The following is a 27,221-nucleotide window of genomic DNA, read 5'->3' on the forward strand; positions in this document are numbered from 1 at the left end:
TCTTCAAGTATGTATTTATTTATTTTTATTCAAATGATCTACTCCCACAATAAACATGCAAGTCCTCTCTATTATGTTTCTCTCCGAGCAACAGTACGTTCTTTAAATAGGCTAGACAGGAAGAGAAACTGTAACTTGTGCATTACAAATCAAATTTACATCCGAAACAAATCAAGGTGTGACCCCATCATGCGATTAAAGGAAAAAGCGGGAAAGGTCAGTAATGTAGTGGTTTTGTCAGTGTTTGTTTCATGCATGTAATTATGTAATTATGGATTACTTTAGACAGCTCCTGCTACATTTATATTATTGGTGAGATATCTACTGATAAACATTGGTGGAGTTGCAGAGTTCAAGTTTTAAATAAAGCTGAAGTTATATGTATATGAATTTTCTGTTTTGAGACCAGTAAAAGTCAAAACAAAATTTAAAGTTGACTTTGGCTTTGCTACTTCTTCCTTGATTCATCTTTGGAAACCAAGAGGAATACTCTCTCTTGGAGGAATACACCGTTCATGTTAGGAGTGCAAGCCATTTCACAGGAATAACCAGGAGACAATCAAGTAAGAGGAAAGCTCTGCTCCCTAACCATCACCAGGGCACATTCGGGGGGAACAAACTGCTGTTGGACCGAGTCCTCAAATGCTGGCTGCACTCGAACCAGAACCCTGTCACCTGAGGTGAAGGACACCCTATAGGTGCCAGCCATGCTCCCTGGAGTGGGAGTGCAATAGAAAGAATCACCTTGTCCTTGGAGCCCTCGATTGGGACTTCGTGCAAACATCATTCCCAAGAGCCGCTGGAATACTCTCTCCGCAAGTTTGAAACACATTCAACACCCTTTAAACCAACACAAGAAGTGCAGTAATGATTTTGGCACTTCACAACTGCGAACCGCTTGCCTCTTCATACTGGCACAATGCCGTTTTGCACCATTAGCACTCATCACTATATAGACTTGAACATCGGCTCACTGAGCCTTCAACTCAAAGCAGCTCCAAGCAACACATTTTGCCTCAACCTTGCTCGAACACCAATTTGACCTGTTGGATGACATTGTGCCGCACCTTGACATGACTCAACAGATGCTGTAATTGTAACTGATTTGACCACCAAGCCAAACATATTGGACCCTTTGAAGCAGATCACTTTGAGTGACAACTCGAACCGCACAAAGCTCCATCTCGATGCTGGCTGAGCACCAACTTGGCATCTGGACTAATGCAAATGGTCATATGTTGAACCTGATTCAAAGTGGCATTGCTGAAAATGCTTGCCAGATCACCCCAGCTCAAATACCAAGAGTGCTGTTCTATATCAGTTCTGCATTTTCTGTGTTCTTTCCACTGGTGTATTTTTGTCAGTGTTTTTAGATGGTTATTTACAGTTATAATTGTTAATTATAGTATATTTATTGTTATATAACCTTGATTAGACAGTCTTTTATTTTATAGTCTTTGTTCTACATATCTGCTTATGTTGCCACATTTATCACCTCACACCTTTCTTGAACATACAGCTGTCCCTCAGCCAACATTATCACAAAAAGTGATGGAGGAATATCTTTCAGGCTCTGCCTGTTTCATCTTTATGATTGGGATCACTGCTGGTTTCATAGTACTGGGGGCTGAGTTGGTGGTTTCCACACTATTCATCCCTGTACTGCTGCGGAGCAGTTGTAATTTCATCACAGCTACCCTAAGTAAAGCCGTCAAGAAGCATAGATCATTGGCATGTACTTGGGTCATTCCAGATCCAGTAAGTGCTATGGATGAGACAAGGAAGAATATCACATTCGTACAATATTATGTATAACCACGTTCTGAGTTCATTATTGCTGGAAGCAGGGAATTTATATAAAAGGGTGCATAGGTGCAAAAGTCAGAGTGTATTCCTCCAGGGGCAGGCAACTGAGTGGGAACCCAACAAATTCTAATCCCAGCAGGTATAATCAATATGTTTGGAAGTCTGAAAGTATTTACGCGTAAGGTATTCTGAAGGCAAAAAAGGCACTGGTGAAATCCGGGGTAGGCGCCATCTTGGTTGAGATGGCCAGGTCTACCAAAGGTACCACTCTAGAGCGATGGTCAAAGCTTTTTCAGTGAAGAAGCAGCTTTATCTATTGTTTCCTTAATTGGAGGTGGTATTCCTTGCTTCACAAGAGGAAGGTTGTTTAAGAGGGTGGTGCCATTGTAGTCTGTTTTTCTGAACCCTTTCCTCTTCTTAGTAGAGGGGGTGGGAGTAATTTTCATGGTGCCTGCCAATCTGGTGAACTGTTTAGAAGTATATTTGATGTTTTGTAGAGGTAATAGTAATGTGGTGATTGATGTTGTGCTTCATGGTGGATTCCTCCAGCTTTAAAGCAATGCAATACTCACTGTCACCATTATTAGTCCTTAATACCCAGTGTATCGGCATCAAGAGGATGAATGTCTGAGTCCGCCCAAACAGCCTATGAAACCTGTGACAAATGCCATGGTCCTAGCCCTAAGGGAAACATGTTGGACTTGAGGTACCCACCTAGCTATATGTGTTTTTCCCCTAGAAGATGCAATGTGTAATGCAGAGTTTTTAAAAAGGTATTATCTTATGCGAAGCCAGTGAAACATTTTGACAGGATTTTTAATGCTACAAGTTGTCTGTGTCTTACACGAGTGTTCACAGTCACAGTGTTTCCATGCTGTCTGTGTGGTTGGACGATGCTGTCTATGGTATCTCTATAGCCTACCAATGTCAATATAAAATTAAACAAAAAAGGAAGTGTGTACAGAGCCAGACAAGGGGTGGCTAAGAGTTTTCCACACAATAGCTCCAAGAGGAACATTAAAAACCTTTTTCACTTACATTACCTCTTAGCTATATCCAGAGTACTGTCTACTCACTCCAATCTACAAGCTTGTCCTTATTTTGTTACTTTGGGCCTCGGTGAATGGGTCAGAGTAGGACATATGTTCAAACGGTCTATGTCAATAAATGTTCAATCTGATCAAATTAATGACACTCAAATTATATCAAACATTTGCTCTACTCAAACAAACCACACACAGAATTGCACCGAAATGCAATTTAAACACTCTTGTTTTGGGTATTTTAATTTGTAATAAAAGAAAAAAATGGAAGAGATATTTCTCTTCATTCTCTTTAAAAAAATAGGTTAGGCATCATTTGAGGGCATTTTCACATATGTGATTGGCATACAGACAGACAGATACCTGTATCACATTCCCCCGAGCCAAATGTACACCTAGGCATCTGTGCGGTATTCTAAGTCAATATAGCTAAATACTTCCTGCATCTTCAGTCATTGTTGCTATGTTACTGTATGAATAATATTTACACCATCCAACCCCCAGCATATAAACCCTTTGTAAAGTGCCTCACACCCCCATCCTTTACACTTTCATTGCCATGCAACATTATCCCACTTACCCGTGGAAACACAAATTCAATCTCAAATGTGATCACTCATTTGTGGCACTGCCAACTTCCTGGAACACACCCAAGAGATCAAAAAGTCATACAGAAGATTGATTTAACTAAGCAGTAAAGTCGGCAGTGCGAGTAGGATATATTGCTTTCATCCACTTGACCTCTATAAATCCTATGTATCAAGGCCATCCTTAAGCTCACAAGGAGAGGACAATGCGAGGAATGGCAATGCTCTTTCTGGCTTCCTCATGAAGATATAAACATCAAAGGGAATTGTAGATGGGCAACGAGCAACAACAAGAATATATTCCACCAAGTGGTTCAGAGTGACATCAGAGTGACATCTGATATACATCGAGAGTGATGCTAGAGTTGTCTATGTCCATTTAGCCACATCACCATCCCTTTTCTACTGCCTGTATTGTTTTTGCAAACCAGTACTACAGGTCGTGTCAAGGGATGCATGACTGGTGCATTGACATCCTGTGTCGAAATACTTCTAGAATACTTGATGTTCTTCCTCCCCCTCCCACCTCATCCTCTTGTTACCCTTTTTCATTTCCTGCACCACCAGAGGTGAAGGGAGGCAGACAATGTGCCTATTGCCCTGTTGCAAAGTCACACCAGTGCAATAGGATTAGCATATTCCACTGGCATGATGGCACAGGAAAAATGAATGGAAACCTATGTATATGGTAATTGGCTTCCTTTGTGAGCCTCACATTACAAGAAGCATTTCCCCAACGCTCTACTTCTGTACTGCGGCATCACTGAAGTGTAAAAAGCAAGTCGTGTCCACTGCAGTGATGTCATTACAGAGGGATGCAGCATTCCTTGTCCTTCCTTGGTCACCCCAGATCCAGGTAAAGCAAAGCAGGCCACAGGCACTGTGAAAGGGCATTATGTAGGGTGTGTCCCTGTTTTGGCCAGAGGCTTAAGTATGCCAGTTGCAGTTAGGGGTGTAAGTTTGTGATGTGTGAAGCATGGAGAGAGGGTACCATTTAAAAGCTGTGTGTGAGTGGCTGGTTTGTATTGGCGTCTGTTGCGTAACGTAGAGAGACATTTAGAGTTTGTGAAAATGGGGGCTTGTTCCTAGGGTTTACATAATGAGTTTAAATGATTGGTCTTAGTATCAGCTGTGCTATGGTGAGAAGTGTTTTGCTTTAGCGGTTGATGTGTGAAGATGTTCTGTGTTGAGGTTTGGATATTCTGGTAGACAGGGATGGTTCTCTTACGGTTTTTGCAGTGACTTGATTTGATCTCCTACAGTCATTGTAGGTTCCTGTGCTGTGTGATGTGGTCTGGGCAGACGGTCAATAGTCAGTCTGGTGTTTTCTTAGAATGAGGATGCGCTTGAAAGTCAAACTATTGCAATGCCTTTTACAATGGTTGGTGGTTGTGCGGAAAACTTTTAGTCTTAAGAAATGAAGAGCCAGGTTTTTAGACTTTTCCTGAATGTCTGATGTTGCTCTAGGACATGGATTTCCCTTGGTAGGGTATTCCAGTGTTTGCCCATCATAGTTGAAACGGTGGAGTCTCTGAGTGTTTGTCTTGTTGGTTCTAAACAGCATGCAGTTTCTAGATCTTGGGTCCCTGGTTGGTTCGTAGAGTGATATCTTGTTTTGGAGGAATTCTGCTCCTTCACCTTCAAATGCTCTCTGGGCGATGCAGCAGGCCTTTAAGTGGATCCTTTTTTTTGGTTTTTGGTAACAGTGAAGTGCTCTGAGAGCCGATGTTATGTGTTCCCTCCTGTTAAGGCTAAATGGTAGTCTGGATGCTGACCGTTAACGTTTTTTGTGAGGTAGTCTGGCATACCTAGGTAAATGGTGTTTGCATAGTCAGTGGTTGAAGGAATCAGGGAGATGGCAGCTAGCATTCTATGTGCAAAGGAGAGGTACGGTATAATATGCCAGATAGAACAGAGATAGTTGAAGCACAGTTTTAGTTTTGGCTATTAGATTTCGCTTGAGACACCTATAAGCCTAAACTATTGCATTAGAGTACAGAAAGGGAAAAATGGCAGATGAGGAAGGACACCCATCTTGTAGGTGTATTTTGGCTATTTTGCTGCCCATTGCCCATAGTCATGCTAATCCCTATGGCCATTCCCACCCAGTTCCTGCCCTCTGTGCCCAAAACACTTCCTCATCGGAACTCTTTGAGCTTGCTTGAATAAAGCCTTGCCATGAAACGCTGCACTCGAAGTTCCAGACAGAGTGTTTTTTCAAAGCAGTCTTCTGAGACTTAATGACTTCATTGGAGTTGTAAATGAGCCACTGTTGTAATAGACATGCCTTAACCAGATTGCCTTGAGCCCCTCTATTTACAAGCACTCTGTGTGTCTTTCACTGAAGTCCAGTTGACAGCAAGCAATGGCAAATCAATAGTTTTAGCTTGTGCATGAGTATAAGGCATTTGCCAGGCACTGCTATTTGATGCCCAGATACTTGCACCGTTTTGCACCTGCTACCATCAATGGCCAGTTGATACTACTATGGCTATGCCTGGCAAGTGCCTTTGCCATGCCTACACAAAAGCCTAAACTGTTGGCATTAATGCTTGCTACTAGTGTTTTGACTTAAGTTTCCATTGTGAGTCCATTGTTCATCAATATTGCTAGTATCTTCATCACTTCAGATGGTTTGGGACCTTTACCCATTGCAAAGGCCATGTTAGGGGAGTTTCAGTTGCACCGTGAGGTGAGACGATCTTTATTTTTGTTTTGCATGGGTTGAGTTTCATATCATTGGCTGTCATCCATTCAGTGCCAAACCAGAAGGTACACAGGTGTTATGGCAAACACATGTCACATTCAAATGCCTGGATTAAAATATGGGCAGTCACTCACACAAGGAAAGGGTTACTGGGCTGATAGCTTATTAACACAGGAAGGTCTGAAGCCACACACTCATACACACTCTTATGCGGGTAGCCTGCTCTTCATACAATTCCTTCTGCAATTGTGACGTACAGGATTGAGGGCCAAGCACTCAGTGCTAAAGTGAATTTTCAGATTTGGGCGGATTGTGGGTGAATCAGACTACATAATTCCTTTTTTATGTCGTGCATTTTTCCATGATGAAGATGAACATATTAAGGGGTTCATAGGTGTCTTTGCTATTAATTAATGTATTTATTTATTTTTACATTTGTATAGCACACAAAGCAGCCCCTAGGCATCACATCGCTGTTACTTGTAATTACACTTGGTTACAGAAGGGAAAGAAATACATTACAAAACATTGGAGAAACAGAACATTTCTTTATGCATTTATAGCAGGTGTGGGTTTAGAGTAGCTGAGGTGTGGGCTAATAATTGTGTTTGGGTGGTTTTCACCATCCTCACTGCTTAGAGTAGCACATCGTCAGTTCTACGCGTCCTTGCATTAGAGTACTCCACCTGCATGATATCTGTGGCAACAAAGGTATTTTGGACTAAAACATGGGAGCCAGTAAATTTGCAAAGAGCCATATTAAGCACATTTCAATAAAAGCAGTGTGTGAGCCCGCCAATCCCCAAATATGGAAATCCTTCCTTGAAAGCTGCTACTCTGAAAACACAGGTATCACATGTTGCTGTCATTATAGCAGTGGTCTTTTCTGCCTTCTCCAAGCGGCTCCGAATTTACATTTCAACTGCACAAGCAGACAACCGCCTCACACTCATGAGAACTCGCATGTTCACAAAGGCTGCCCTTTGGTAGCCACGCAACTGTGCTCTGTGAAGAAAAGATGGCTGACCCTGACGCCTCCTAATGCGGGTATTGTAAACCTCGCGTGCACGCAGAAGCATTGACACCAGCATCACGTGACGGATTAGTGCCATAGCACCGTTTTTACCGAGTTGGCTAAGAGAAGCGATTCCTGATCCCTCTTTAAAAGGAAGTGGATGCAGACAATTCTCTCATTTGTAATAGGATTACCGTCTCCATTTCAAGTTCTATACAGCATGTAATTTATTTCTAATTAGGATTAGATAGGCTAATAAACTAAACTAGGCTTTAAAAAGCGTATTTCCAAAGAAGGCGCAGCTTTTGAGCAGACTCAGCAGAGCAGCGCTTGCCTTCAGTGCACTTTACGGACGCGTTATGCAATTATGCATCATTAATAAATATTGTACTTTATATGATTATATCGGATTTTATGATGCTCGTTTTACATGTTTATAGAAATGGAAGGGTTTCTGCTTGGTATATACAGCGAGGGATGCAAGGGTACCTTTGTGGGTTCAGGGCCATATTGGAAAGGAGGTGAGGGAGAGCTTATCCAAAACTGCGGGTGTGGGGAGATTTGATGCTTTGACCTTTGCAAAACTGCTACAAAATTGATCTAGAGTTTGCGTATCGGTTGAACACCGTAACCGGCTAATTTGATGGCTGATTTCAAACCAAACTAAGGGTAGTAACGCTGCCTAATGATGAAATGCGATTAATGTGTTTGATTTTCTTTTTTTCTACACAATGAATGATGGACCTCTCTGAACTGGGCCAGACATTTTATTTTTTCTCAATTCCTCGCCACTCCGCAACCTCGGTTACAGGAGCCATTGTATTCTACAGAATAGGCCAACTGGCTGCACATTTTCGGCCATTGCATATGGACGTTGAGTGTGTTTTCGATAGATTTGCATGAGGTTTAATAGCACAGACGCGACATGTTCTTGCTGGACAAGGTGACCTTGTCGCCATGGACATGAATACAAATCAAGCTGCATCAATGGCGAGTGCACCAGCCCAGATCCTTTCAGCTCTCACCACTGTTCAGGGTCAGCATTGACCCATAGCCCCACGTCATCGAACCACAACAGTTCATATTTGAGATGTTTGGAGCTGCTCTTGTTACAGAAAGCTGGTGCTGATTCACCCACCATTTATTTTATTTAATTTTCCATTCTGGAATGCCCAGACCCACAGGTATCACAGCGTTTGTACAGGTTAATAGAGTAAAAACTTTACAGATCATTGCCTTAGTAGAAAGTTTTATGGTCAAATTAAGAGACAGTTCATGCTTACAGTGTTAGTCAAACTTATTAAACAGCCACGTTTTCAACAGTCACTTGAATGATGGGTAGGAGGGTTCATTTCTTAAGTGTGGAGGTAAGGAGTTCCACAGGGTCAGGGCTGTGGTGCTGAAACCAACCCCTTCTGCTCTGGCTAGTTTAAAATGTGGAACAGCTCGGTGAGATATGGTCAGAGGAGCGGAGTGAGCGACAGTGCTGTTTCTTTTGGATGCAATGGTTCAAGTACATGGGAACTTCATTGTAGATGCATCAGTGCACTATAGTCAAGGTTTTGAAGTACAACTGTCCTTTAATAGATAGCCAATGGACTTCTCATCGAGTTGCAGAAATGTGGTCCGATTTGCAGAGGCCCAGAGCTGCCCAGAGGGCTTTGTTTTGAAGCAGCTGTAGTTTAGCTAGATTGGATGCGGATGTGTCCTTGAATAGGGCATTACAATGGTCTAGTTTGTTCAGGATAATGACTCTGGAGAGTGTGAGGCAGTTGTTGCGGCTCAGGAATTATCTGCTTAATGGAATAAGTTTGCCGATGTGGGAGGCTGAGGATGCCAGAGCATTGACATGCCTCATCAAGGCTAATGGCTCATCGTGGTAAACACCCTCGGTTTTGGCATGTTTGAGGACAGGGATGGTAGAGCTGTAAATGATGGAGTAAGAGGGATTCAGAGCTTTGAGGCGAGCTGGAGAACCTACAACCAGTAACTCTGTCTTCTCATCATTGAGGCAATGGTTATCGGTAGCCATGCAAAACTGAATGATGCAGAAGACTGTGTTAATGGTGTTATAGTCATTAGAGTAGCTGCCCGAAAGGGAAATGAGAATTTATGTGTCGTCCACAAAGTTGGTGTAGGGTATGCTTCGGTGTCAGGTATGTGAAAGAGGGGTTTAGTCTAGGTATTGTAGATGGTCGGGGAAAAGCAAGAGGACAGATATAGTGTTGACTGAGTGGTTGTCAATGAATACTCTGGAGGTACGGTCACTTAGGAAGGATTTGATCCTTCGGACTGCCTCGGATGCGAAGTGAAAGATCCCGGAAAGGTTTTGGCAGAGTGGTCGTGGTCTATGAGATCAAATACAGCGGAGAGGTCTAGGAAGAGTAGGATGTAGCATTGCCAGGATCTCTAATGCTGTCAAGTTGCATTTTTAGATCTATAAGGGCTGTTTCAGTACTGTGTTTCGGCCGAAAACCAGATTGTCTGATGCCAAGGAGAGAGTGTTGTTCTAGGAATTGCTGGCATTGTAAGTAAGCGATGTAGTCTAGGATTCTGAGCAGGAAGGGTACTGTGGTAATGGGCATGTAGTTGGTAGGTACTGGCAGGACCAGGGAGGTTTTTTTAGTAGGGGGGTGACCCAGGCGGCTTTAATAGTTGTGGGTATTTCACATGAACTGAATGAGGAGTTAACACATTCTGTAATGATCGGGGTAAGGCTGGGGGCGCAGAGCTTTATGATGTTGGCAGGGCAGGTATATCCTTTGCAATTGGAGGGTTTGAGGGCCTGGATGGTATTCAGAAAAGCTACTTGGGATACAGGCTGAAAGGAAAAGCTAGGGACTGGCCTCGTAGGGAGGTGGGGGGATAGTTTTGGACGGTATTATGATGGACCAGTGTGTAGGTTTGCCAGTAAGTATGGCTTTCTTTGTCTTTATTTTGTTACAGAGTAAATTGATTTTGGTAATTAGAGCAGTTTGTATAGTGGTGCAGCACGCTTTGTCATGCTGAACAAAGGTGGTTGTACACAAGGGTGTTTTAATTTGTGCAAGATTGCAAAGAGCTCCTTGGTGTTGGAGGTTGCCACGCTAATTCTGTTGTCATAGGAGGAAGCTTTAGTGTTATGAGGAGGGGGAATTCAGAGACAGGTGAGCTGGAGGCATTAGGTTACCTGTAGAGTTGGAGAATGGTGAAAGAAAACTGGGCATTAGTCTTAAGTTTTAGTGTTTCATATCCCTTAGTAGGAGGCAGAGGAATGGAGCGGATATGGAGGTCAGATATGAAGATGCTGGTAACTCCTCCACCAATGGTGTTAGCATGGTCAGTTCTGTGGACGGAGTAGTTGGGGGAAATAGCAATGCTGAGCATAAGGCCTGAGGCACCATGTAGCCAACATTCTGCAATGGCAAGTAAGCCAATTGGGTTGTCTATGATGAGGCCATGAGCTTCAATAGTGTGGGCACCCAGGGGATCTGATGTTAATAAGGCATTTTAGTGGTTTGTTCTGGTCAGTAGGAAGTGATTGGTTGGCAGGTGGACTCATGGTAGGGGGAAAGTGTTTGGGTGGTGGAGGTTGCAAGGTCCGACTGGATAGCCTAAGCAGTCTGAGGTTGGTTGTGATAGGATAGGAGATCTGTTGGAGATCAATGGGGTGCCGGGAAGTTCTAGAGCTTAGGTTGTCTAATCCTAGGACTTCTGATGGTGGGGACAAAGTGGTCATGAGTTTAGGTATGTATGATTGTGCAAGTCGGTCGACGGACTGATCAGGTGGCAGGGTACTCATGGGGTTGAGTAGCACAGGCGACAGTGCACTCATGGGCTTGGGATTCATGTGTGGCAGGTCACTCATGGCTTGGGCAGTGCAGGAGGCAGGGCACTCATGGGATTGGGCAGCACAGGAGGCAGGGCACTTAAGGGCTTGGACAGCGCAGAAGGCAGGGCACTCATGGGCTTGGGCAGCGCAGGAGGCAGGGAACTCAAGGGCTTGGGCAGCGCAGTAGGCAGGGCACTCATGGGCCTGGGCAGCATGGTTGGCAGGGTACTCATTGGCTTGGGCAGCACAGGAGGCAGGGCACTTAAGAGCTTGGACAGCGCAGGAGGCAGGGCACTCACGGGCTTGGGCAGCACAGGAGGCAGGGAACTCAAGGGCTTGGGCAGTGCAGGAGGCAGGGCACTCATGGGCTTGGGCAGCGCAGAAGGAAGGGCACTCATGCACTTGGGCAGCGCAGGAGGAAGGGCACTCATGGGCTTGGGCAGCGCTGGAGGCAGGGCCTTATGGGCTTAGGGAAGGTAGGTGACAGGGCGCCAGTGCCACTTAGTGGCTTGAGTTGCTTGCAAGCTTTGACTGGAAGTAGCTTGGGTAGGGCAATAGTACATAAGAGTGGGGAGGAAATGCAGGATGCTAGACAGAATGATGGGTTTAGCAGGGGGCAGAAAGGACGTGGGCCTGATATGTGGGTCTGTGGGCATTCTCATACACCAGTAAAGATGTTCAGGGCTGTAGGGGGTACAGAGATAGAGTTCCTAGAGGAGATGAGCAAAGCAGGTGGGCCATAAGTAGAGGCTTACAGGTTGATGAGGTGCGTATTGTTATTGGGTGAAACACCCATAGCATACATCTTGGATGAGGCACACAGAACATGTAATCAGTAGGGGCCAAGGCAGTGCCATCATGTAAAACACATACTACCTTGTAGTCAGGTTGGGCACATTTCAGGCAAACATATGGGGTGGCACACATGGTGGTGTTGAGAGGTTGGCCACGCATGGCAGTGGTATCTAGAGAGGCATGAATCACTTTGTAGTGAAATGGAGCATGTAACCAGATAACAATTGTAGCAGCTGAGGCGCATGAAGCAGTAACATCAGGAGAGTCATGTAACAAAATAGAGGTAGTATCAGGTGCATTTGGAACACCAAACGATATACAAGGGTTAAAGGCATTTGTAGATGGTTTCATTGCATGATCACATATTGAGGATTTGGGGGTGGGGAGTGCTGGGGTGAAGGAATGCAGGCAGTAGGGGCAGGGCATATGCTGAGTATGGGTAAGGGTAGAGAATGTTGCTTCTGAGCAAGATTGTGTTTGCTGGCCACGGTGGCTGGCGACTTGATGTGTACCGCTGTGAGTAAGCGATTCTGAAGAGTGCAACGCTGTGAGGGCCAGTTGGTCAATGGACAGGACTGATTGATGCAGTGTGTGCATCTGAGAGGGTTACGATGCTGTGTGGCAATGTGCAGACTCGTGAATGGCAGATGTAAGGAATTCAACCATATGTAGATGGAGTGTGCGCTCGCCTCAGCTTTTTGATTTTTGAAAATAAAAATGAATGATGGGAGTTCAATCTCTGAACATGTGTGGGGCTAATCCGCATACATTTTCTAATGCTTGCTGCACATCGAACAAATAGTCCAGTGTACTCTGGGGGACACAGCCTACAGGCGCAGTCCTCCCTGTTATGTTTATGTGACACGTGACAGAGAGGAGTGCACAAAAATATCCAGAGGAGAAGGGAATACCTTCCTCCTCCCATGGCCAGCCCAATTAAATATCAAAGGCTCCATGGATCCGCCATGTGCTTTTGTCTAAGCTCTGTGTGATGGCAACGCATACTGATGACAGTTAATTAAAGCAGGCCTGTGAATAGGCCTGGTCACAGAATTTAACCAATGGGCAGGAAAACTAACACCTCTTTGATATGCAATGGGTCACCTAGAAACTAACTCCCACCCCTCTTTCTGAAGGACAGTGAATGGCATGTCTGGGCCCACTATTAACCATAGGCAACCTCTGCAGAGCGGACCCCTTTCAGAGGAACAAAGTATGTGATTTGAGGGAGAAAGAGGTCTGTTCTCACCAGAAAACCTCAAGGGAGACCTGCACTTTGATTAATAGCCACAGAGGGCTCAGTTAACCAGAGAGATACTTTGATCTACCACAAACAGGAAGATGGGTGGGATTTAGGAGTACATGTTGACACCTCTTAACTTTCCTATTGCAAAACACTCTGGTCCTGACCTCATGCATAACAAAAGATTGTTGAGGGACCCCAGATTGGTTCCTTAAGGTAGGATTAGCCTGCACCAATCACTGGTGCCCATCTGTTTTTAAAAGAGGATGGGCCCCTCACTTAGCAGATCATCTGAAGGCTTCACCAGAAGTAGGAAAGAAGAACTCAGCGTTGGACCCTGGCAGAAGGTACAGTCTACCTTACATCTTCTGCCAGTGAAGGAAGGCCAGGATTTGCAAGCGGGAAGCAAGATCCCTCCCGTAAACATCTCCCAAGGAACAGAAGTAGATACAGGACTCACAAGACCCATCCAGAATCTCCAGAACCGGTACCCAGGCAGCACACAGCATTCCCTGCTAGGTTCTGTGAGCAAGCTTCCTAAATGGGAAATGCCAGAGTGTCTCTGAACAAAGGACAAGGCTGTTACCTGCAAGCACTCTCCCCAGCTTTGGGCCATCTGCCTTGAAAGGACCCCACAAGCTCTGCGAAGAAGCTAGGAGGAGTGCCACTCAAGCATTAACCAGCGTCCAACTTTTAAGGACATTTTCAAGACAGTTGAGTCCTCAAACCACGACCGGCTGCACCACTGGTTGTTGTCACGCTGCAGTCACTAAAACCATCTGAAACACTTTGACCAGCATTCCAGATCCGCCAACCAGCACAGCGACAATGATTTGTGACCCCAAGCTGCTGTTTAGGCCAGCCTGCAGCCGTCAGTCAGGTCTTGCTGGCCAAACTGCCTGCCACCTGATACCCACAGCTATCTCCCATCTTGAACTTTGTCGCATGAGCTGCAAAGCATCCTGGAACCGACTGGACGTTTTCGAGACTCAAGAACATCTCAAGCACCAGGTACATTGTGGTTCTGTCCACCTGATCCTTCTCTGAAGGCCCCTAGTTATATGTATGACCCCTTGGTCCCTTGGTGCTGAAACCAAATACCCATAAACACCTAAGACTGATTGATTTTCCGACTACCCTCCTGTCAGTATCCAGAGTGCATACCTTTCCTTCATGAAACTGTCTTTCCTCTGTGTTTCTTTACTGGGTGGGTTGTATTTTGTAGTGTTCTAGAACTGTCTGTTGCAGTAATAATAACGTAGATCTTTGTTTTACAACCTTGACTAGACAGTCCCTTTTATTGTTGGGTAATAATTGTATTTTTGCTGTGTTGCAACTAACCAACAATCCACGACTTTGCGAAGATAAGCCTACCCTTCTGTCCACGTTACCAAAAAATGGACAAGGAGGTTTATAATTTACTTGTGTTCCAATCTGTTTGTATACCTTCTGGTGTAATAGAGGTGTGGGGCTGATTGATGGTTTAGAAACTGATATTCATCCCTGGACCACTGGTGCCCCAGAAGTGGATTTGTCACAGCAGAGGGTGCAGGTTATTTGTTAGGGGTGAAACAAGGAGCATGGACTCAAAGGGTGAAGCTAAAATGCAGTCGACAGACAGAGACTTGTATGAATCAGCATGGGACTTACCTATGTTAGAGACCACGGAGGGGCCGCCACATGGTAGGATTGTTTTGGTGGGCAGCGTGGCAGCGAGCAAGCATAGAAAAGAGAGTTGTGCGCACACCTTCAGGCTCTGAGTGCTCCTGACTGGAAGTGGCTTTGCTTCTGGGTCTTTCTAAGCTGGGCCTGCCTGCCGGCTCTGGATACTGGCGGCAGATAGATGGATACTGGCCAATCGCAGTGCAGCAGAGGCAGGAGCTGTGCAGAGGCACTCAGCGAGGGCTCTTCAGAGCACATGGCGGCAGCAATCTTGGACAGAGTACCTTCTCCTTCATTTTCAAGGGATTCAGCACAAGTGGGGACTGCATTTTGTGCTGTAAAGGGTTGCAGCTTTAAATGAGCACATTTAGGCTAGGCAGTGTGCCTTTCTCAGAACAGTGTAAAAATTAATTTAGAGGATTTTTTGAGGAACATTCGCTGATCTCCAATGGTCATCCAATTAAGATGCTGGCATAATGATGGTGTGGGGAGGATGGTCCATTCCTGCAGATGAATTGCACAAATCTGCTTTTGATAGTGCCACAATAGTGTGGTGCCACGCACCAGACAATTCCAATGCCATCCACCCACCACAGCATGCTCTCTCATGCAGAAACAGGGTATGGTTACTGTGAAAACGTAAACACAAGCAATTTAGCTGGCCTGCTAAAGTAAGGCCACTCCCAATAGTAAAAACACCCCTTAGTATGGTTAATTTGATCTTGGTAAAATTCACCTTACCTAAAAAAGCAACTACTTATGCTAGCCTGAATCGCCCACCAATTGTCCATGTCTGAAAATTCACAATAGCACTGAGTGGTTGTTCCTCAATTCTCTATGCTACAATTGCAAAAGGAGTTCTATGAACACCAGGCTACCCTCTTAGAGTATGTATGATGGTTTTGGGCATCCCTATGTTTATAAGCCATCAGCTCAGTAATCGCTGTGTTCTTGCCACAAAATCACCATGCCTTCTGGTTTGGCACACTGAGCATAGGACGTCACTCGCATGCTTCATGGACTACAAGATGCACAGTGTACTGGGTAAAGTAGAATCACAAATGTTCAGGGAAATGTTAACAATTTTGTTTTTTATGGAGTGGTTGCATTCCCCACATGTTTAACTTACTGATCTATCTAAAGTAGATGTGCGTTCTTTGGGGAGCAAAGTATTCTTTCGTGAATTGGCACCTATATGAGCTGTATTTGAATTTGATTTTTTGTTTTTTAATATAGAGCAAACCTATCTCGGATATAACTACGCGCTGTATGTCGTCGAGGGTAACACATTAAATATGGAGGAGAGTTATAATATATGTCACGATATTATTATGCGATGGCTGTGAGATGTGAGGCAGGAATGCAAGCTGCCTAGCTGGCACCTTGATCTTGACTGAAGAGTAAGGTCTTTAGTTCCTCCCTTAGCCGCAAGACCGGTGGCATGGTCTGGATTAACAATGGGATGCTGCTCTAGTAGGTAGGTACTTAGCAAGAGATGGCATGCTTAGTGTTTTATTCCCTAGATTCACTGTTTCGTCTGAAGCCTAACCCAAAATGGCTGACGTAAACATTAGTAGGGGAAAGAGAATTAACGTCACAGAGATATATCTGGTCAGTGAGCCAGTGACAATGGTGGTGACACGATCCATGTCAGACTTTGGACTTTGAAATGTATCGCTTACATGAGCCAACAGAAAGACACCCTACACGCATTCACTCACTCATTTACACTCACTCATCCAATCAGTTGCTCACTCACTCATCGAATCCACTCACTCACAATCATTCATTCAAACACTAACTCAATGATTAACTAAGTCACTCGTTCACTCATTAATTCACTCACTCGCCCAATCACTAGTCAATTTACTAACTAACTTTGCTGTTCATATGCTTTTAGAAAAGTCGCATTACCCTTAACCAAACTCTCACAGCAGTGATCTGAACGTGGGGGCCATCAGAGCTTAGGACAGCATCAAAGTGCATGTTGTAGCTTTGGGAATGCCTGCGGATGAAAATGTACATTTCTACCACAAAAGACGCAGGATAATGAATTGAACAAAACACAGTTGCCTCATCACGAGTTTGGCGGTAACCCTTAAATGCAGCAGTAGAGCTATTAACGCCACATTTAAGGGCCCGCCAGATCATGGCTTTGGCGGATTTCCCCCCAGCTTAGAGCTGGGGGGAAATCTGCTGCAAATTTGCCGATTTTTGGCACGATTACTGCCGGCGGGAAATCCGCCGACGGTAATAGCGCAAATTTTCCCCATTGAGCCCAATGGGGAACGAGGAATTCCCGAATGGACCCAATGGGGAATGGGCAATAACTGTTCCGCCAAACTCGTGATCCAGCGCTAATAGCGCCGGGGGGTTTGGCGGTAGGGCTATTAGCGCCAGCGCTAAATTGTGATGAGGCCCAGTGTCATTTGACATATTTTTGTTTTGTTTTTGTAAAATCAAATAAATGGTAAATCAATCTATGCAAAAAAGTTAACCGTATGTAGATCGATGGAATATAATGCAAGAACAAGGAAATCGTTCCAAATGAAGACAAGAGAAATAAACACACGGAAAGTAACCACAACCCAACATGCTTAATTTGAAAAAGAAACATCTTGAGATTTGCGTTTCCTTATGCTCCACCCTCATCCACTCAAGACTACGCCCTCCCACATTTAAAAAAAAAACAAAGCACACACTATGGTGTTATGCCAGGTATTGGTGCAATGTGCTTGCTATACTGTGGCTCCGCCCACACCTCCATGTAATTGGCCAGAAGCGGTCTGTTTGTAGACAATCACATGGTTTTGTGAGTGGAGTTGCTCAGACTGCTCCATTTCCCGGACACTCCATGCTCTTGCCCGAAGACCCGGAAAAGAGCATGAAAGCCTGATTTTGCTGGCCTAAACACAGAGATAAGGTAGGTTTGCCACAACCATTAAGTGGAAATCAAAGACCTATTGTTGACTTAAACTCCTGGTGTACGCCATGTGACAAAACACGTCTTCCACAATTTAAGAATGTCTCTTGTCTGAGACACCTACAGCCCCTTGGCCCCCTGTGCCATGCTGGAAGGGAATGCCACCACCAGCATTTTTACTAGCAGCATTTATCAGGAGACATACTGACCTGGTATGCACATTTGCCTCTCTCCCTTTTAACCTTTTCAGTACAAGCGCAGTGATGGAAGCCATTGCTATTGTTTTGGATCAAATACATCCATAGAAAGCTTTCCTTCCATCACTTTTGTGTGTGTTTTGATGTGTCACCTTCAAAGGCACAGGTACGTCCAGAGGTGTGTTCCAAGCTTGCTGTGCCTAGCATCCCAAGCAATATCCATTTACTTTTAGTTCTTGAAAACAGTCCTGAGTCCAGAAGGAATGTAGCGCATATGGGCTCTCGGAATGTGATTGATATTAAAATAATAACAAATCATCTTCAGTTCAGCATCAGAAAATTATTTGTGAATTGAGTTGAATTAATTCCACATTAAACACGTGAGAATTTAGCTTCCGAATACCTTTCCTGCTGCCTCGTGCCCGTGTCCTGTCCCAGTGGTCGAAGTGTACGAAAAGAAGTAGTGGAACTATGTTCCCTACTGTTCTGCACCGCTCCCATCACAAACCCCATTGCCACGCCCCCTCCCATGCACAATACAAACCCCAAAACACAAGTGCCTGCTGTTTAAGGGAAAAAAAAGCAGTGCACTGATAGGGCAAGTTTCAACTTCTTCCTACACTTTTATTTTAAAACAAAACCATTCCGGAAGGGTTTCTTTTTAAAATAGAAGTATAGGAACAGTAAAACTTAATTAAAAGAAGTAGAGAAGCACCTCTCCCGACCGCCCCCGCCCACTTCGACCATGTACTACCATGAAATACGGAATGCAGCAATTGACAGTCCCAGTCCAAATCTACACCTCACTAGGATAAGCAGTGAGCCCAAAACCTCTTTGGAGGTGGCCTCCTGCCCCATGCAGAAGGGAAGTGACATTTCAGTTAGTGGTAAGATGTCCTTTTTTGGAGTAGCACCACGATTTATTTTAATATATTTGTTGCATCCTATTATGGCACAGACAGGATGAACATCGATGTAATGAAAAGCTAATTACCAATTGAGGACATTTATTTAAAGGTACCCATCCATCACTTTTATTTGGGATTCTAGACCACAAGCTCTTGTTTCGTATTGGGATTTAGTTTTCCAGGGAATGTTTCACAACAGATTGCTGAGTTTAAAAGGTGAGCACGTTTTATACTTTTCCAGCATATGTATTGGAACATTTCCTTTCTCAGGTTATTTTTCTGGTGTTCATTACTTTTTTTTAAAGTCCAAGGCTGTTTTGTCTTGCACACTTTTGTCTAAGGAGTAGGTCCACTGAACTACATTTGAATATTTCACTTTAAGATTTATGTTCACTTCATGTGCATATATTCATGGTTGCCAGCGTTTGATTATCGCTTCAGGGACATGAGTAACTGGGCATATGTTATTTTTGCGCCGGTCATTTTTTCCCCTTTTACATGCTGCTTAAATGTGGTTAGTTGGGGTTGTGCATTGTATGACAACAGTCACCAAGAGACCAGCCATAAAACAAGCGGCTTGTAGCAGGCTGCTTAACCAAAGTGTGTGATCCTCAGCAAATAATTGAATCGCATAGGGCATTAATTCAAAACATTGGGAGTTCTCAAAGTCTGCAATCTTTTATACATAATAAAAACATTGATATATTTACAGCTAGAGTGACATCGAGGGTGCAAATTACTGGTGACACGGGGCATCATGAATCACTAAGCTATTGTGGTGTAGTGGTTAAATGCTAGTCCCTGAACTCTGACAGGCCAGGATTCAAGACTTAAAACACATATTAAAACTGTATATTTTCGTAAACACTCTGAATTCTGGACGATGCAGTCTTAACAGGCATGCCTTTGATCAACTTTGCCTCCTTCATGGAAACATACACCCAATCACTGCATGATTTTGAGAAGTTCTTTTGAGCTGCACTACCAATGGGTTAATAATAGTTGTGTGTCTTCCATTGCATGAGAGCCAGCGCAAACCAGACTTTCTTTGCAGGTAAAGGCAGGGGCTTGCCCCACAGTCCCATTATTCCCTTAACATATTGTGCTATTTTTAGACTTTGAAAATGGCAGGGACAAGTAGACACCACTTCGCTCCAGCCCCTTAATCTCACTTTTCCCAGCTGAAAAAAATATATTTTAGTTGTTTTCCCCTCCACTGATTCTGCGCTATGTACCTCCTCCTTCAACAACTTACAGATCCCCTACTTCCATTCAAACCAAACACATAGAGGTGCAGGTGAAATCATGAATTTAGGCAAGTTACATGTCTTGTATATATTGTTATATGCCACACATCCCTTGTTATTTGGAAGATCATCATTCAGATTTCCTTTTTACTTTGCATGTTGGGACTTGTAGTACAGGACACTTGATGGATCAAATAAAACTACAAATCACAAATACACACACACACACTCTTGACACTGAAAACTCACACTCACACTCAATTTGTCACAATGCTCAAATACACACACGTGCAGACACACTCACACTCGCCTTGACAGAGCAAATGCACACTGCACGCACAATCCCTCACACACACCTTCACACCATGTGCGCGCACACACACACACACACACACACACACACACACAAACACACACACACACACACACACACACACGCTCACATCAACCACACACACATTTTATGCACATCCTCTCGGATGACATGCAGGCCCTCACACCACACATTCCCTCTTACACTGCACTTATCTTCAAAAAGAGGACTACAACATATCTCTGCAACATTATAAAACAGAAGAAATGAAATACAAAATAATCATGATAATGCTGAACAGGCCCATTTAAGAACCCTGTTCTGCAGGAGTTTGAGAGACGGCACTTAACCATTATGCTACAATTATGTTATTGTTGGTATTCTCACAAGTTTCAAACCTAGCCTTTTATCATTGAACATATTAAATTATAGGCTAAGTATGAAATGTAAGCACCACAAAGCACCAAACCATTGTGGCCTAGTGGTTAAATGCTGTCCCTTGAACTCTGACAAACCAGGGTACAAGGCTGTATGTTTTCTTTTTTTTATTTAAAATGTAAATAAAAGAAAAGCAATGCAACTGGGAGGTGGCAAGGTTTGTTGCAGCACTGTCCAGTGATCTTATTTGGCATTAGGGCGTTTAAATGTGCATGCAACGTATCCGTAAAAAAAGTTTAAATAAAGAATGTATGGTATAATTGTTCAAATTTCGGCTGCACTAAAATTTTGTACAGCCAAAAATGCTGAACAATTACACCAAACAATCCCATTATAGCGAACAGGGGCAGCAGAGATGCATGGGAGTCCCCCGCTCCCATACTCCAGCCACCACCACGCACTGCTAAGACTAACACCCAGGACATCAATGATCAATGATGGCATTACAAATGTCATGGATGACATCACTGATGACATCACACATCTGGGCCACTTGTTTTTGTTCACTGCCATTTCCAAGCCAGGAGGTTGTCTTCACTGACAGTCAAAATATGAAAATTGAAAAGGTGACATATATCAAGACGTAAACCTTGTTGTATGTTTTTAAAGGACTTTCCTTATGGTTTTCTCTCAGCTCATGGTGTACATATATGCGGCAATAAGAAGGCATCAAACACACAATTCATTTCTATACATGCTGATGCGCTTTAATGTTATTGACATTTTCTGGTGATGTTGTTTCTTTCTTCCTTACTTTAGTTTCCCTGTATGTGCCTCTGATTTGTATACATTGTGGATCTTCATATGTATTGTTTGTACTAACACAAGTATGTAGTATTCCTTGAATTGTTAGCTATTTATCCCATGTTTAACATCACTCAAAACTCTTATAAGGTACCATTCATTATTTTATTATCCAACATCACCAGATTAAAATATTGTACTTCTATGGTGCATGCTACAGCTATAGCCGATGTGTATGTATGATTAGGTTCTTGAATTAACAACAATACTCAAATATAATATTTTGATTAGATTAGTACATTCTTTAATGCATTAAGCACTTCCTGATAAGTCTCCTGAGCACTCCTGACATCCTGTTACCAACATTGGAAGCACAACCCCTTGTATGGATTTTTCATCAGAATTAATTTGAGATGTGATGTCATCACTCATGTCATCAATGACATTTGTGATGTAATCTTTGATGTCTTGTGTGTTGGTTTTAGCAGTGGACGGTGGTGCAGCGTGTTATGGTTGCTTAGCTTATGTGAAAAACCTAAGAACTTTTCCTCTCCTACTCTCCAGGTACCTTCTACACAGGTGGCCAGGGAAGGGTCATTTCTCTTGGATCCCTACCCTGGGGGCGGACTAGTGAGGCAGGACATCCAAGGTAGAGGGTCGTTCCTCAGGAATTGAGAAGGGATTGCCTTAGTTTGCAACATGGTATCCCACCTTTCCTGACAGTGATCTACCCAACTTTCTTTCTCTTTCTGTGGGACACTACAACTCCCATAAATCCTGTTTTCCCTTTGACTGCCAAAGTACTGGGATGAAGAAGAGGCAAGCAGGAGTGCTGAAGTTTACCCAAAGGAACAACACTAGGAAAGACAAGATCTCCTGTACTCCAACACTTGGTTGTCCCACTAATGAAGTCAGGCAGAGTCAGGCACTTGAAGCTGACTAAAAACACCTGGAAGATATCCACTCTAGCTGGGAGTATAAAAGCAGCAGCTAGAAACAGCAGTTTGAACAAGTTTGGTTTGCCGGATGGTCCACGGAAGCAGAGCAGATCCAGAGAGTCTGGGAGAGGATGGAGAGTGAGATTGCTGGCCCTATGTGTAAAGAAGGTCACAGCGTGGTGAGGGGGCCTTGCCTCCAAGGAGTCTGTAGGGAGAAAGCTTTGTCTGCGTGGCCGTGCCCAGGCCATTGCTCATTCCCCTGAGACGCGGGTCTTAGTGTTGTCAGATGGGCAGCGTATGACACCCTGACCTCAACACAGGTATCCCGGCAAGGCAAACAGCCAGCACCGCGCTGCGGGTGGATTTCTTATTCATGAAGAAGCGAGAGAAACTCCCTAGTGTGTGAGTGGCTGGAGTGGCAAAAGGGATAAAGTGACAGAATAAAGACCCCCACAAAGAAAAAGGTGTGAAAAGGGCGCAGAAGGAAAGTAATGGACAAAGGATAGAAAGTAAACAGACAGGAAGTGCAAGTGGCACCAGGAGGGTGCTGAAGCATGGCATTATGGAACTTGAAGTTTGAGAATGCTGAAGCATGGGATTATGGAACTTGAAGTTTAAAGGAATAAAATAGGCAGTGTATCACAGCCGGGGAATCCTTGAGGGAAGAAAGAGAATGCTATGTGAAGATGCAAATGTTGAAAGAAAGTTGCAAGGCGAGTCTCCTGAAAGTAAAAAAAGGAAAAGTGCTGCAGAGGGGAGCAAACAAAGTGGGAGCATTATCTGAGAAATGTTGAAATGAGATGCTGTATGCCCCGAGGGCCGAGATACAAGGCACTGTCATAAGCTGTGATACAAAGTAACAGAGTGGTCCTGCGAGGTGGTATCACACATTCTAAAGTCTCTGTGAAATGTTCTGAGTTTAAGTATACTAAATGGGAACTGAAGGCAAGAAAGTAACCATGATCCCAAACAAAAGTGAAAAGTAAAATGTGTGAACTCCGAATATGCCAAGAAGGCAAAGTATATGAACTTTGAAAGAGGACAAGAGGGCAAAGTAACAAGAATAAGTTTGATTGTTGAATTGAGGGGTTGAAGTGGTCATGCAGAGGTCCACATAAAATCCTTGTAGTTTTGAAAGTCTTTGACAGTAAAATATATAAGAACAAAACATGGAGAAGGGAATCCTCAAAAACAGATAAATGTGAAAAGAGCAGCAGGCTCGAGCACGGCAGAGGGAAGCCTGTGTTGAATTGTGCAAAGTAAAAGTCAAGAGTAGAGCTGTGTATTTATGAGAAGGCGGACGAAACCATAGAAACTGATTGAACTACACAAAATCTTGAAGCCCAACTCTAAACTGTTGAATTGAACCAATAAGCCAAAGTGTGCAAGACTAATAGAACTGTGCCATCCACCTATCCTTTTTTAAGAAACACTCGAGAACCTGTGCTGCTGAACATGGGAACGGGAGTTGTTACCTAAACAGTTCTGACATTTTATTTAAGACACACTTTTTACTATTGTATTCCCTTAATGCATTTGTCATTTGAGAAGGAGGGACTTTTTATTTTGACTAGACTGACTTGGACTTGATTGTTATTTGATTAATGGTCGAGACTACTCCCATTCTAGAGTGAGGGACAGTTAGGAATTCTACCAACCTAACTAAAATACCCAAATAAAGGTTTTCAAAACTTGCATTTATTTTGTCTGTGTCTATTATTGATACCATACCTTCCTTACACTTACTATAACTGGCAAATTCCTAGGGTTTTCCAGTTTCATTTGTAACCATAACATCCCTTTAACAACATTTTTTCATTGAATTTCATAGGTTTTTATTGGTGCAACTTAACCATAACGTCACTTTAACAAACATTTTTCTGTGAATTTCATAGGTTTTCATGAATTAAAATGCGTCATGATATTACATCACTGTTAATAATTCCTCTTTTAACATATATCAAAAAACTGTAAACCTCCTTCAAGAAACATATTATTTGCAACCCATACTGATGTGTGTCGTTATCAGCAGTGCATGCTGGGGAAGCAAGTCATGGTTGAATTGCCTATGGCATGAGGCTCGACCATGACCCCAGCCCCACCAAGCCATCCCCATTATCCACTGCACCTGCCCTGCATCCTATTTCATTGTCCACTTCACCCTCATAATGTGACCAATGGCCAGTGCTCATGGTTTGCAGCCATGCCCAGTCTCCACAATCAATGAGGAATGGGCTTGGGCCATGCTGTATTCCCCAATAGGCAAATCAGAGTAGACATTTGTCCTTGCCGAGGGCCAGGCCCACTGCTCAGGCAGCAAAGTTATATAACTGTTTATTTTTTGTACTTACTTTTTTACACTTTCAAAAAAGTAAAACACAGGACCGATTCGCAAAAGCATGCTTTCAGGTCCTTGCTGGTGCTCCTCGTGCAAGTTTGCTGCAATCCTGTAAAACACTTCGGGCTGCAGTCGAAAGCAGATTCTTTTTCCCATTTAAATCAAGGGCTTCCAAGATGCCACATTCCCCAAAAGGCAAATCAGAGTAGACATTGGTCCTTGCTAAGGGCCAGACCCACTGCTGATGAACCTCGCACAGGTTTGTTGTAATCCAGTTCGGCACTTCAGGCTGTAGCCACAAGCAGAATATTTGTTCCCATTCAAAACTAGGGCTTTGGCCATGGTGCATGCCTCAATAAGCAAAGCACAGTACACATTTGCCCTTGCTCAGGGCCAGCCCATTGCCCAGACACCAAGGTTATATCAGAATTTTTTGTACATACATTTTGACACTTTCGAAAAAATAAAACACAGGAAACATTTTCAGAACCATGCTTTGAGATCCTTGCTGATGCTCCTTGCAAGTGTTTGCTGCAATCCTGTCCAGCTCTTCGTGCTGTAGACATGAGCAGATTTTCTTTCACAATCAAACCTATCCCGATTGTGAAAACCTTCCAACATAAGCAGTCCCTGGTGCTCATGCCCACTTTAACCCCATTGCCCGTCCCTCATGATCATGGCCAATAGCCAGATTGCCCAGGTCATGGCCTTTTCCCATGACCTGGACAATCTGTCCACTACCCATGGCCACCAGCTGTACCTCGTCACCAAAGGTATATCCCTATTTTTGGTACCTACATTATGACACTTTAAAAAAAAAAACACAAAAACATTTGCAAAACAATGCTTTCAGGTCCTTGCCAATGCTCCTTGCACGATTTTGCTGCAAATCCGTCCATGTTTTATTTTTTGAAAAGTGTCAAAATGTACATACAAAAAATAGCAATATAAATTAGCCCCCACTTGACAAAATCCATTCAGACTTTGCACAAACATTAAAACTTGGGTCTATAATCTTTCTGAAAACTTGTGTGCAGATTCGTCAAATGGCAGCAAAGTTATAAGCCATCTAAAAATGTTGGACCCCCCTCTAATTGTGCCCCCTCTTGACAAAATTCCACAAAACGTTGTAAAAACATTCAACTCTGGGTCTAAAATGTTTTTTGCAAACATTTGTGCAAATCTATGTGTGTTGAACATGTTGTCACGTAAGAAGAACTCCCTCTTTCCTACTCACTGTCACTGTATGTCATTTGTCCTTATCTGGGCTTCTTCGGAACACCTCAAAGGACAATGTTGAAGTGTCTCAATTTATGGCCACTCTAGTTGCAAACGCCACCTGCTAGTTCTCCTCAAAAATCTGTTTGTTCTAATGTTAGTGGAGAGAGGCAACAGTGACCATGTGTCATTCTCCAATAGCATCCATTCTTATTGCCAAGTTATTTAACCAAACGTCAAATCAAATTATCTTCAGGGGTAATTTGTTGACAATCAAAACAAACTTTATTTTGCAATACATTCGGCAAGTAGGAGAGAAAATACTGGTATCCCTTCCCATAAGATGCACTTTAAAAAATATATATATATATTACAAAAGATTTTCAAATAACTCCGAAACGGCTATGCAGAAAGGAAAGTGGTTTTCCTAAACCAGCAATGATTACTTTAATCTGTCCTGAACTTTGAAGACCTTCTGTCACCTACTGTAAGCCACCGTGGTCCTCTAACCCCATGCTCCAGAGGCATATAATGGTGTCCTAACCAGGGTGGTTCGGTCCTTCAGTGGGCCCCATTCATGCAGCCCTGGTTGACCCATGACTGTTATGTCAAATTGCTACACATTCATTTTTGGGAACGTGGCTTTTTCACTATCAGTCTTTGGCTTAAGCAGTCTTCTGTATTATGGAAAATCACAATAAGAAGGATGCAGTGTGACTTTCATGGAACAGGCAGAGCCTCTCCTTGAATCTGGGCTAAGGCAGACACAGACTGTTTGCCATTGCAGCTTTCCCCTGAAAACTATATGCTTTTCAAAAGGAAATTAAATGGAAAGCAAAGTCCCAAAATGTATCCAAATTCAGGAAGAAAGGAATACTTGGTCACAGTCATCCATGGAATGGAATGGACTGGCAGCCATATTCAGCTGCGTCCGGTCCAAATCGCTCACTCAAGTCCTTGAAGGTCTTCTTTGATAAAGCTGTGGATTCAAATCAATGACCATTGTCCATCCCGCCGAAGGACAAACAGACACAGAACTTGTGTCCACACTTCAAGCATAGTAGAAACAGTAAATCTGGTTGTATTTGCAAATACCTCCAGTTTTACCGTACTGCCCCTCTGGACTATGGGTTAACTGTATGTTGAAAATAAGCCTTCTCCGACCTGGAGATAAATGATGCAGAACAGGTGGCAACTGTATTCCTGGAAGAACCACTGCATGTCCTGAATCCACCTGTCCACCATCTTATAATTGGACATTACAGAATATCATATGTTTTTTTGAATT

The sequence above is a fragment of the Ambystoma mexicanum genome, chromosome 7q, assembly GCF_040938575.1.
Source record: "Ambystoma mexicanum isolate Mex_15411 chromosome 7q, UKY_AmexF1_1, whole genome shotgun sequence".
Lineage (NCBI taxonomy): Eukaryota > Metazoa > Chordata > Amphibia > Caudata > Ambystomatidae > Ambystoma > Ambystoma mexicanum.